At 54.9% G+C, this 12,500-nt stretch overlaps 4 non-coding genes across 4 annotated transcripts; 2 read left to right on the top strand and 2 right to left on the bottom strand.

Annotated features, from left to right (window-relative positions):
• Positions 1 to 59: 59 nt before the first annotated feature.
• Positions 60 to 212, bottom strand: LOC142565169 (5.8S ribosomal RNA). Its single transcript, XR_012824852.1, has one exon. It is a non-coding gene; the product is annotated as a 5.8S ribosomal RNA (ribosomal RNA).
• A 1,140-nt stretch (positions 213 to 1,352) lies between these two features.
• Positions 1,353 to 3,167, bottom strand: LOC142565137 (small subunit ribosomal RNA). The gene has a single exon (XR_012824820.1). It is a non-coding gene; the product is annotated as a small subunit ribosomal RNA (ribosomal RNA).
• Positions 3,168 to 8,298: 5,131 nt separating this feature from the next.
• Positions 8,299 to 8,490, top strand: LOC142564998 (U2 spliceosomal RNA). The gene has a single exon (XR_012824731.1). It is a non-coding gene; the product is annotated as a U2 spliceosomal RNA (small nuclear RNA).
• A 506-nt stretch (positions 8,491 to 8,996) lies between these two features.
• LOC142565050 (U2 spliceosomal RNA) lies at positions 8,997 to 9,188 on the top strand. Its single transcript, XR_012824772.1, has one exon. It is a non-coding gene; the product is annotated as a U2 spliceosomal RNA (small nuclear RNA).
• The last annotated feature ends 3,312 nt before the right edge of the window (positions 9,189 to 12,500 follow it).

Genomic DNA, 12,500 nt, shown 5'->3' with positions numbered 1-12,500 from the left:
CAAAACGAGTCGACGGACGCACCTTCCCTGTGCGCCGAAGGCTCTCTTGATATGTGATCCGACCCTCAGACAGACGAAGCCAAGGGAAGACCCAAGGCCGCAATGTGCGTTCAAAGAATCAGTGCTCAGTGTGTCCTGCAATTCACACCAAGTCTCGCAGCTGGCTGCGTTCTTCATCGACCCGAGAACCGAGTGATCCACCGCTTAGAGTCGTGAAAAATAGTTTGTTCAATTCAGTACAGTACAACCAGGGTTTCAGGCACGTGGCGTCTCCCTGTGTGCGGTTTCGAAGAGCGCCTTTCGGCGTGTGCTCTTTCGGCGTGCGTACTCGCGCAGCTCTCCAAAACCACTCGGCCAGTGCCAGGGAGGGGCTTTCCTGCGCCGGAGCCACAACAAGTCTACTTGAGGCGGAAGACGAAGCCAGCAAGGTGCTTGGCCGCAAGTGCGTTCGAATCCGGGACTACGTTCCCTCGTCTGTCCGTACTTTTCCTCTTTCGACGTGCGGCGCCTTCCCAAAGCGCACAAGTCCGCTAACCGCAGAACGCTTCCGACGTAGCAAAGCCGCGTTTCCTTCGGTACTTCGCAGCAACGCCGCCTTTCCCTCGGCGGCGGGCAAATAGCCTGCAGACGTCGTCGCATTGAACCGCGATCTCGGACACCTCGCGCGTCACGAGCAGGAGCCGACCGGCAGCCGCCGGCCCTGTCGGGCTCGGCAGCATTTGCCGCGGAGGACGGGAGAGCGCTTTAGGCCACGGTTCCTTCCGTACTTGGCAGCCGCACCCTCATACCGCCACTTCCATGACCGACCGAGCGCCACACCGTTCCTTTAGTACTTGGGCAGCAACAAAGTCGGGTCGTTACTCCATACTCGCCGCAGGAAGCGACCGGCAGCCGCCAGCCTTTTCAGACTCGGCAGCGTTTGCCGCGGAGGACGGGAGAGCGCTCGCACCACGGTTCCGTGTGTACTAAGCGGCAGCTGCTCTCGACCGTCAGTTCCTTGACCGACCGCACGCTTCGCCGTTCCCCTCGTACTGGGCAAAGCAGCAGGTCGGGTCGTCTTACTCCCCTTCCGCGCAAGAGCGCCGAGGCGGACAGAAAGCCCACCCATTGTGCGTTACGCCGTTTCTACCCGCGGGCGCGGCCAAGCCAACCGTCCAAGGTTGCAGCCTGCGTCCACTGGGCGCAACAAATTTCGCACGGGGCGCCCCTCAAAATTCAGGCAGTCCCCGGCATGTTCGGGTATAGCCGTCCCCGCGTCCAAGCGGGGCCAGCGGCGGAAAGCGTCGGGCGCAGCGAGCTGCTTCACCCACACGGGGTTGAAACAATGGCGCTCGTCACCCTTCACAATCCGGTAATGATCCTTCCGCAGGTTCACCTACGGAAACCTTGTTACGACTTTTACTTCCTCTAAATGATCAAGTTTGGTCATCTTTCCAACAGACCGGCGCAACCGAAAGGCCGCGCCGGACATCGGTCCGAAGACCTCACTAAATCATTCAATCGGTAGTAGCGACGGGCGGTGTGTACAAAGGGCAGGGACGTAATCAACGCGAGCTTATGACTCGCGCTTACTGGGAATTCCTCGTTCAAGGGGAACAATTGCAAGCCCCTATCCCAATCACGAAAGAAGTTCCACGGGTTACCCAGTCTTTTCAGACAGGGATAAAGACACGCTGCTTCCTTCAGTGTAGCGCGCGTGCGGCCCCGGACATCTAAGGGCATCACAGACCTGTTATTGCTCTGTTTCGTGCGGCTAGGAGCCGCTTGTCCCTCTAAGAAGGTTGTAAGGTGCTGGGAACCCCGCACCTATTTAATAGGCTAGAGTCTCGTTCGTTATCGGAATTAACCAGACAAATCGCTCCACCAACTAAGAACGGCCATGCACCACCATCCACCGAATCAAGAAAGAGCTCTCAATCTGTCAATCCTCCCAGTGTCCGGGCCGGGTAAGTTTTCCCGTGTTGAGTCAAATTAAGCCGCAGGCTCCACTCCTGGTGGTGCCCTTCCGTCAATTCCTTTAAGTTTCAGCTTTGCAACCATACTTCCCCCGGAACCCAAACACTTTGGTTTCCCGGAAGCTGCCCGCCGAGTCATTTGAGTAACTCAGGCGGATCGCTGGTTGGCATCGTTTATGGTCAGAACTAGGGCGGTATCTGATCGCCTTCGAACCTCTGACTTTCGTTCTTGATCAAAGAAAACATTCTTGGCAAATGCTTTCGCAGTAGTTCGTCTTGCGACGGTCCAAGAATTTCACCTCTAGCGCCGCAATACGAATGCCCCCGTCTGTCCCTCTTAATCATTACCTCGTATTCCAAAAACCAACAGAACAGAAACGAGGTCTTGTTCTATTATTCCATGCAAGTTTATTCAGGCGACTCGCCTGCGTTGAGCACTCTAATTTTTTCAAAGTAAAAGCACCGGCCTTCTCGAGGCACACAATGAAGTGCACCAAGAAAGGACCGGCATGATGTTCAGTCCGAGCCGTCGCATCGGGTAGATGCACTACTCGTCTGGAACTGAGATCCAACTACGAGCTTTTTAACCGCAGCAGCTTTAGTATACGCTATTGGAGCTGGAATTACCGCGGCTGCTGGCACCAGACTTGCCCTCCAATTGATCCTCGTTAAAGGATTTAGAGTGTACTCATTTCAATTACGGGGCCTCAAAAGAGTCCCGTATTGTTATTTTTCGTCACTACCTCCCCGTGCCGGGAGTGGGTAATTTGCGCGCCTGCTGCCTTCCTTGGATGTGGTAGCCGTTTCTCAGGCTCCCTCTCCGGAATCGAACCCTGATTCTCCGTTACCCGTAACAACCATGGTAAGCAAGTAACCTACCATCGAAAGTTGATAAGGCAGACACTTGAAAGAAACGTCGCCGGCTCGTGGCCATGCGATCAGCACAAAGTTATCCAGAGTCACCACACAATACGGGCCGAAACCCGATCGATCTTGGTCTAATAAAAGCACCCGTCGCCCAAAGGGCTTCAGGCTCACTGCATGTATTAGCTCTAGAATTGCCACAGTTATCCAAGTAGGAAGAAACGATCTAAGGAACCATAACTGATTTAATGAGCCATTCGCGGTTTCGCCTTATTTCGGCATGTACTTAGACATGCATGGCTTAATCTTTGAGACAAGCATATGATTACTGGCAGGATCAACCAGGTAATCGTTCAACTGCGCGTCCAGCCTTTCAAGCAGGCCGGACGCCGTTTTTGCGATGCCGAGGCCACCTTCAGGCGCCCCAACACGCTTCGTTCTCGCAAAGTGTAGCACTTTGCAGTCCGAGACGACGGCGTTCGAGCTCGCTACGGCGCCCTCCCCGCAGGGCCGGGTATCGCCACGCGGCAAGAAGCACGCAACATTCTCGATAGACTGGTTGTGTCAACTCGATCGCGGCTTGCGGTTTCTCTTGAGCCCGCAGCACTGGTGGACCGACCGACACTTGCAACGTAGCCGAGACGGCAAAGCCGCCAGGCGACGGGTCACGCCCGCGCCTTCGGCGCTTTCGTATTTGACTCGTCCGAGGACGATGGGGAACACACCTCGATATCGTGGAAAAAGCGTCGTCCGACAACCAGCCCCTAACGCATCAAGCGGATGAGGCTGCAGACGTCAGCTGTGGGATCCACGGGAGCGATACCGGGGACACGCTTGACGGGCACGAAGCCCGCCGCACATCAAACACCCAGGTCGCTTTGGGGGCGACTGCTCTCTGGGACCCCCATATAATAGCAGCGATAAGTACCCAAACCTCCATGGGGCCGTACTCGTGGCACTTTCGACGAGCGTTTGGCGGAAATCGTGCCGCCTCGTAACGCCGCGAGCAAGATTGAAAGCTTACGTCGGCGGCACCATGCCGAAGTCGTGAAACTGCAGCGCGTCCATCGAATGCGCGAACGGCAATTTCTCGCGAATGGCCAGTGCCGTTTCCTGAACGATCGCCTTTCGGTCCCCCTACGGGGCGGCCCCCGGCCGATCGATTCGAGGAAAGCTAGCCCGGCCCCTTCGCCATTTCCGAGCACGAGTGCGACCAGCGCGGGCGGCGTGCTCGACGCCCCGGCTGACATCGTTTGGGACTGTGTCTCTTCGAGCGCTCGCGCCAACGTCGCGGGGCCGACGACGACGCCCGGCCGGTTCTCCCGGTTCCCGGCGTGTTATAGTGCAGCCCTCTGCACGGCGGCGCCGACTGAGTAGTGGCCGTGCAGCGGCTTGTACGCCAAAGTTGCGTGAAAGGCGTCGAGCTCCCGCCGGCCCGGCTCACGTGGTTTCGGACTTCTGTCGCTTCGAGCGCTCGCGTAGCCGTGCCTGGGCACGATTCTCGACTCCGCAGCAGTGCGCGGAAACAACTACGAAGACGCGCAAGCCGAAAATCGCACTGCGGTACAATGTCAGCCGGGACCGTATGGCCCCTTATAGTAGCAGCGATAAGTGGCCAGACCTCCATGGGGCCGTACTCGTGCGACGAGGCGGCGTACTGTGCCGAGCCGAGCGCCAATATTTCGCTTTGGCGCGGCTGATACGAGCTCTCGCGATCGCCGCGGTACCGCCGCTCACCGATTCAAGGCACGCTAGCGCGGTCCGCTTCGCCATTTCCGAGCACGAGTGCGACCAGCGCGGGCGGCGTGCTCGACGCCCCGGCTGACGTCGTTTCGGACTTTGTCTCTTCGAGCGCTCGAAGCCATGCCGGGGCCGACGCCGACGTCTGCGTGGTGTTTACACGATTCCCGGTGCGACACAATGCAGCTGCGAGCAGGATGCCAGCGATTCCGTCGCGGCCGTGCGGCGGTGTACACGCAGAAGTGTCGCGAAGGGTATCGAGCTCCCGCCGCCCCGGCTGACGTCGTTTCGGACTTTGTCTCTTCGAGCGCTCGCGCCAACGTCGCGGGGCCGACGACGACGCCCGCCAGGTTCTCCCCCAGTTCCCGGCGAGCTATAGTGCAGCCCTCTGCACGGTGACGCCGACTAAGTAGTGGCCGTGCGGCGGCTTGTACGCCAAAGTTTCGTGAAAGGCGTCGAGCTCCCGCCGCCACGGCTGACGTCGTTTCGGACTTCTGTCGCTTCGAGCGCTCGCGTAGCCGTGCCTGGGCACGATTCTCGACTCCGCAGCAGTGCGCGGAAGCAGCTACGAAGACGCGCAAGCCCAAAATCGCACTGCGGTACAACGTCAGCCGGGACCGTATGGCCCCTCATAATAGCAGCGATAAGTTGCCAGACCTCCATGGGGCCGTACTCGTGCGACGAGGCGCCGTACTGCGCCGAGCCGAGCGCCAATATTTCGCTTTGGCGCGGCTGATACGAGCTCTCGCGATCGCCGCGGTACCGCCGCTCACCGTTTCAAGGCACGCTAGCGCGGTCCCCTTCGCCATTTCCGAGCACGAGTGCGACCAGCGCGGGCGGCGTGCTCGACGCCCCGGCTGACGTCGTTTCGGACTTTGTCTCTTGGAGCGCTCGAAGCCATGTCGGGGCTGACGCCGACGTCTGCGTGGTGTTTCCACGATTCCCGGCGCGACACAATGCAGCTGCGAGCGGGATGCCAGCGATTCCGTCGTGGCCGTGCGGCGGTGTACACGCAGAAGTTTCGTGAAGGGTATCGAGCTCCCGCCGCCCCGGCTGACGTCGTTTCGGACTTCGGTCGCTTCGAGCGCTCGCGTAGCCGTGCCTGGGCACGATTCTCGACTCCGCAGCAGTGCGCGGAAACAGCTACGAAGACGCGCAAGCCGAAAATCGCACTGCGGTACAACGTCAGCCGGGACCGTATGGCCCCTTATAATAGCAGCGATAAGTTGCCAGACCTCCATGGGGCCGTACTCGTGCGACGAGGCGGCGTACTGCGCCGAGCCGAGCGCCAATATTTCGCTTTGGCGCGGCTGATACGAGCTCTCGCGATCGCCGCGGTACCGCCGCCCACCAATTCAAGGCACGCTAGCGCGGTCCCCTTCGCCATTTCCGAGCACGAGTGCGACCAGCGCGGGCGGCGTGCTCGACGCCCCGGCTGACGTCGTTTCGGACTTTGTCTCTTGGAGCGCTCGAAGCCATGTCGGGGCTGACGCCGACGTCTGCGTGGTGTTTCCACGATTCCCAGCGCGACACAATGCAGCTGCGAGCGGGATGCCAGCGATTCCGTCGTGGCCGTGCGGCGGTGTACACGCAGAAGTTTCGTGACGGGTATCGAGCTCCCGCCGCCCCGGCTGACGTCGTTTCGGACTTTGTCTCTTCGAGAGCGCGCGCCAACGTCGCGGCGCCGACGACTACGCCGGCCCGGTTCTCCCCTTATAATAGCAGCGATAAGTGGCCAGACCTCCATGGGGCCGTACTCGTGCGACGAGGCGGCGTACTGCGCCGAGCCGAGCGCCAATATTTCGCTTTGGCGCGGCTGATACGAGCTCTCGCGATCGCCGCGGTACCGCCGCTCACCGATTCAAGGCACGCTAGCGCGGTCCCCTTCGCCATTTCCGAGCACGAGTGCGACCAGCGCGGGCGGCGTGCTCGACGCCCCGGCTGACGTCGTTTCGGACTTAGTCTCTTGGAGCGCTCGAAGCCATGTCGGGGCCGACGCCGACGTCTGCGTGGTGTTTCCACGATCCCCGGCGCGACACAATGCAGCTGCGAGCAGGATGCCAGCGATTCCGTCGTGGCCGTTCGGCGGTGTACACGCAGAAGTTTCGTGAAGGGTATCGAGCTCCCGCCGCCCCGGCTGACGTCGTTTCGGACTTTGTCTCTTCGAGCGCTCGCAGCGATGTCGAGGCGATCGCCGACGTCTGCACGGTTCCCGGTGTGCTACAATGCAGCAGTGTGCCAAGCGACACCTCTTGGTTGCCGAGGCAAGCACGGCGATTTCCTGAAGCGAGCGCATTCCGGCCAGGCAGCAGCGGGCTTTGCGCTTTCGGGAGTGCTCTTGCTGTAAAATTTGAACGTGTGCAGCTGCACGAAGCGAGTGTATTTATTTTCTCTCTCTCTCTCTCTCTGCCTTTGAGGCGACTGTAATTTTAATTTAAATGCAATCGGAGGCGGGAGCAACCTGATGAGAGTAGGTTGACTTCGGCGCGCCTTGTAGTTTATAAATTGCTTTCAAGCTTTGACGACATACGCCTTCGCGCCATCTGCTTTCCCGGTCTCTTTGGCACTTGATTGTGTGTGCTGCATGCTCTGCATTCTAAGGAAACACGCCTGTTTGTCTCCCTCTCTCACGTTCTTCTTTTTTTAGCTGCTCCTTTAGAAGCTGCTATGCTCTTTACTCGCTGTAAAATAGAATGCTGCCACAAGCCAACAACCTTTGCGTGTTTTTTTTTTTCTCTCTTCCCAAGACGTTTCTGCCATTACTCACTGGCTCTAGTTCGCTCGCGCCATCTACCGTTCTTTCTGTATGGCGAAGTCCGTAGGTTTTCCTAGTTCCGTACACAGATGGCGCCAATGCGTTTTCGCGCCAGTTTCGAACGACCTGGCTGTACTCACGTTTCTCACTTAAATGGTTCAAATGGGGATTGCGAAAGGGGTGGTGCTTTCTTCTTGTGTAAGGCTGAGCTTCAAAGCTGCGTTTAAGCTATGCTAGCATGTGTGTGTGTGTGTATATATATATATATATATATATATATATATATATATATATATATGTATGTGTGTATATATACATATACAAACACACGCGCGCGGGATAGTGGTAAAGATTATGAGGTAGCACTTTTTTTAACATACAATACCTGTGCTTCACATGGCGATTCTTCTCCCCCCTCTGTTTCCGGTTGGAAGGAGTGCGCAGTCTTTTCTATATTTATTTTTTTTTTTCATTCACTTCTATGTTGCTCGTCTTCGTACATGGGGCACGCTACCTAATTCTGCCGGTCGATTCTACACGTTGCGATCCGTCCCGGCCTGTGCCGTATCAAAATTTTCAGTGGGCCTTGCGGTAAATAAAAAGAAATGAAGGAAATGCGCGTGCTATATTACACTTGCGCACGGGCTTGAAACGAAGGCCTCAAAGAAAGTCACCTCGAGCGGCCGCATTCAGACGGAAGTAAGCATTCCCCTTGCGCGTGTTTTCCGCTCGCCTGCTCCGTTTTCTACGAGGTTGCCGTCGTTGGTTTGGCCTTACAAACAAGCTTGCACTCGGGTCTCGTTTCTACGCGACAGCGTTTCGTTAACAGCGAAAGACTGAGGCGTCGCGAGTTTATTCCTCAGATAGAGAGCATAGAGTCTCTAGACAGGCTGAAATTTAGAAAATTGCCCACGCTGTTGCTGAGGTTACCAATGTCGGCAGGGCGCCCACAAGGCAGTAGTACAATGGAGTGAAGTGAAGGACATCGCTTCTCGGCCTTTTGGCTAAGATCAAAGTGTAGTATCTGTTCTTATCAGCTTAATATCTGATACGGGTTCTATGTGGACCCACGATATTAAACCTATTTTTGGAAGTTGGCGGAGTGCTTGAAGCCTGCTTCACCTCCGCCGCAGGTCGGCCCGGTATTGCACTACCTCCGGGATCGGCCCCCGCTCACTTCGGTGAGACTTCATTCAATCAAAATGAAGAACACAAGCTCGAAGCGAGCACTGAATTCACACGCACCATTCCTATACCATACGCAACGACGCCGGTTCGCGGACCACGAGAGTAATTAAACGGCCACTCCACCTGTGTGTAGCGTCGCACTTCATGCCGCGCAAATGGGACGCGTGACGGTGGACGCGGTGGTCGTCGGCTGCCTTGGCACCTGGGATCAGGGGAACGATCGCGTGATGCGCAGGCTGTGCAGTAGGTCATACCTACGGACACTCAAACGCCTGTGCATCAGCGATACTATCAGCGCCTCTACAAAGATTTTTAGAGCCCATGTCGGCACCTCTTAGATGATCTTATGTTTTTAGAGAAGCGATTTTTGCTGTTTTACACCTTTACAGTTTTAGCCTTTTATTACTAACACCACTAACTAGTTTTTTTAGTCATTTGTTTGCCGGTTTTAGACTACACACCTTTTATCCGTTTTTTCCTTGGTTTCGTAACAAATATTTATGATGTGATGTGTAACTAGCATAATAAAAAACTCTGTTCTTATCAGCTTAATATCTGATACGGGTTCTATGTGGACCCACGATATTAAACCTATTTTTGGAAGTTGGCGGAGTGCTTGAAGCCTGCTTCACCTCCGCCGCAGGTCGGCCCGGTATTGCACTACCTCCGGGATCGGCCCCCGCTCACTTCGGTGAGACTTCATTCAATCAAAATGAAGAACACAAGCTCGAAGCGAGCACTGACTTCACACGCACCATTCCTATACCATACGCAACGACGCCGGTTCGCGGACCACGAGAGTAATTAAACGGCCACTCCACCTGTGTGTAGCGTCGCACTTCTTGCCGCGCAAATGGGACAGCCGCACCAGCAAATTTCTTATTACGGCCTTCGAGAAAAATAAATGACAGCAAAAGAAAGAACCAGGAGGGAGAATCGGCAAATTATATGTCTAAGAAATAGGATTGTTATTTATCCGATGTTTCTGTCTGCTGTAATGAGCCACTATAGGACGGGGAGGGGGGGGGGGGGGTGTATGATTAGCCGTGGGTTCGGCAACCAATGTGAATCCCGCTCAAAGCCAACACTGGATTTTTGTGTTCACTATTGCTTGGATCCGTAAACCACAGCGCCAACGCAAGCTCGCCCTGCCAAAATCCGCTGCCCTAGTGGAAGAAAGATTCCCTATGAAAGAAAAATAGAGTGCCCGCTTTCTGGCAACTACTGTGCAGCCGTTGTGTGCACATTTTCGCAGCAGTGGGAGCGAACGCCTCGAAAACAAGCTTGTCGTGTGGCCAAGCCTTGCGAAATATATTCAAGGGTTCAAAGGTGCTCCAGCTTTCCAACCTGTATGTTATGAAGACCTGTTGCTACCTTTTCATCCTCCTCCTCCTGGTTACGCCCAGTGCAGGGCAAAGGCCTCTCCCATAAGTATCCAAGTACCCCGGTCACGTGCTAATTGTCGCCATGTAGTCCCTGCACATTTCCTAATCTAATCTGCCCTCCCAACTTTCTGCCACCCCCTGCTACGCTTCCCTTCTCTTGGAATTGAGTCCGTAACCCTCAATGACCATCTTCCCCCCCCCCCCCCCCATTGCATGCCCATTTCTTTTTTTCATGGTTTAAACTAAGGTGTCATTAACTCGCGTTTGTTCGCTCGCCCCTCAATCTGCTCTATTCCTATCTCTCGTGACGCTACACCCATCGTCCTTCTTGCCAAAGCTCGTTGCGTCGCCCTCAGTTACCCTTCGGTAACCCTTAAAGCTTTCCGTTGGGGCACTCGTGGCATCTTTCTCGTTTAAATAAGGCTACTTTTCTTTTCCGCTTTTTTTTTTTTGGGGGGGGGGGGGAACTCTATGTGCTAGGCGCGATTTTGCCTGTTGGTTCGGCTTAACGCAGAACACTCCCGCATTGCAGTGAAGCCGCGTTGAAGGGGCAAAGAGTAGCGCAGTGAAGCGCATGCACGGGCGAAAAACGCAAATATTAGTCAAAAATACAACCTTGTCGCCAAATACGAACTTCCATTATCGGAAATTCGAGTTCAGTTTGTGCATTGCGTTCGCCTAGAGAACATAAATGCCACAGCAGCCAAGTCAAAGCTTAGGATCGCGTATCATCTTTTTTTTCTTGCCTTTTACTCCTTGGCCTGCGTGACATGCACACGAAAGTTATGATATAGTGAAAACACGAAATAATGCAGATCAGATCTATTTTGTGCGTTTTGTTCTTTGTGGACTACAGCGGTGTGCGTTATGAGAAAGTTTCAGTGCCCTTCTACTGTGACCTGCGAAGCTACATTTAAAACCACATTGGTTTGCGCGGTTATTGCTACAAACTGCGTGTGGGTGCGTTCGTTTTTTTTTTTTCTTTCGCTACGCAGCGATGGGTTATCGCAACCGCGATCGGTTCTGCTGCTACGCTAGACGCGTTCTTGCCAACGGTTGGCTCTATACGCGACGCGTGTCGCGTGGTCGGCACATTCAAGCAGTCAATTGCAAACCGTTCCAAGAAGAAGGATGCACTCCACTTGACACCGGGAGCGCTAGTTGGACGATTGTACGTTTTGACCCTCGAGGAAGCGCCACCAACCCGCCTTTTCTATAATACGATAAGATTCAGAGCGACCGCGACCACTTGCCTTTGTCATTGCCTCGGGCACAGTTTTTTTTTTTTTTTTGTAAGCTCAGATACTCAGACGCGCCCGTGTTCACGCGCACTTGCTCTCTCCGATAAGCAGGGAAGCTCGGTTGGGGTGGTGTGGGCCCTTGCGCATGCGCTGCTGAGCTCGTCGCTTCGGCGGCCAGTCGAGGCTGGCGCGTTGCGTTCGCCTAGAGAACATAAATGCCACAGCAGCCAAGTCAAAGCTTAGGATCGCGTATCATTTTTTTTCTTGCCTTTTACTCCTGGCCTGCGTGGCATGCACACGAAAGTTATGATATAGTGAAAACACGAAATAATGCAGTGCGGCTGTATCAGATCTGTTTTGTGCGCTTTGTTCTTTGTGGACTACAGCAGTGTGCGTTATGAGAAAGTTTCAGTGCCCTTCTACTGTGACCTGCGAAGCTACATTTAAAACCACATTGGTTTGTGCGGTTATTGCTACAAACTGCGTGTGGGTGCGTTCGTTTTTTTTTTCTTTCGCTACGCAGCGATGGGTTATCGCAACCGCGATCGGTTCTGCTGCTACGCTAGACGCGTTCTTGCCAACGGTTGGCTCTATACGCGACCCGTGACGCGTGGTCGGCACATTCAAGCGGTCAATTGCAAACCGTTACAAGAAGAAGGATGCACTCCACTTGACGCCGGGAGCGCTAGTTCGACGATTGTACGTTTTGACCCTCGAGGAAGCGCCGCCAACCCGCCTTTTCTATAATACGATAAGATTCAGAGCGACCGCGACCACTTGTCTTTGTCACTGCCTCGGGCACAGTTCTTTTTTTTTTTAAACTCAGATACTCAGGCGCGCCCGTGTTCACGCGCACCTGCTCTCTCCGATAAGCAGGGAAGCTCGGTTGGGGTGGTGTCGGCCCTTGCGCATGCGCTGCTGAGCTCGTCGCTTCGGCGGCCAGTCGACGCTGGCGCGGTACTGGTAATCAACTTCGACGTGCATGGTGAAACGTCGCTTTGTATTGCCGCTGTAGACTGGCAATGCAATGTGTTTGCGAGCGATTGGAGAAATGAAAGAGCGGGCACTGTCATGCCCTTCTAGAGCAGCGGAAATGTTCCTCCAAGCACTAGGTTTGAAAATTTGCGCCTACGAACATGAACGAAACAATGAAAACGGTCTGTAGCTGCCTTCGCTTCATAAAATTCCCGTACGAAGAAATTTGCATGCGCAAATGACAGCGCAAAAGAGAGAAACCATGTAAAGAAGAATGGCTGCCTTTCGCGTGATCTCCCGCATGAAACCTAATGGGATAGACTAATTTTAGCCGTTCATTTTGATTTGCCGAATGTAAGCCGGAACACTTTCTACACGCGGTCTTAAGATTTGAATG

This window comes from Dermacentor variabilis, chromosome 11 (genome assembly GCF_050947875.1).
Source record: "Dermacentor variabilis isolate Ectoservices chromosome 11, ASM5094787v1, whole genome shotgun sequence".
NCBI classification, from domain to species: Eukaryota; Metazoa; Arthropoda; class Arachnida; order Ixodida; family Ixodidae; genus Dermacentor; species Dermacentor variabilis.
Note: the sequence above shows the minus strand (reverse complement) of the source record. Positions and strands in the feature narration are given on the sequence as shown.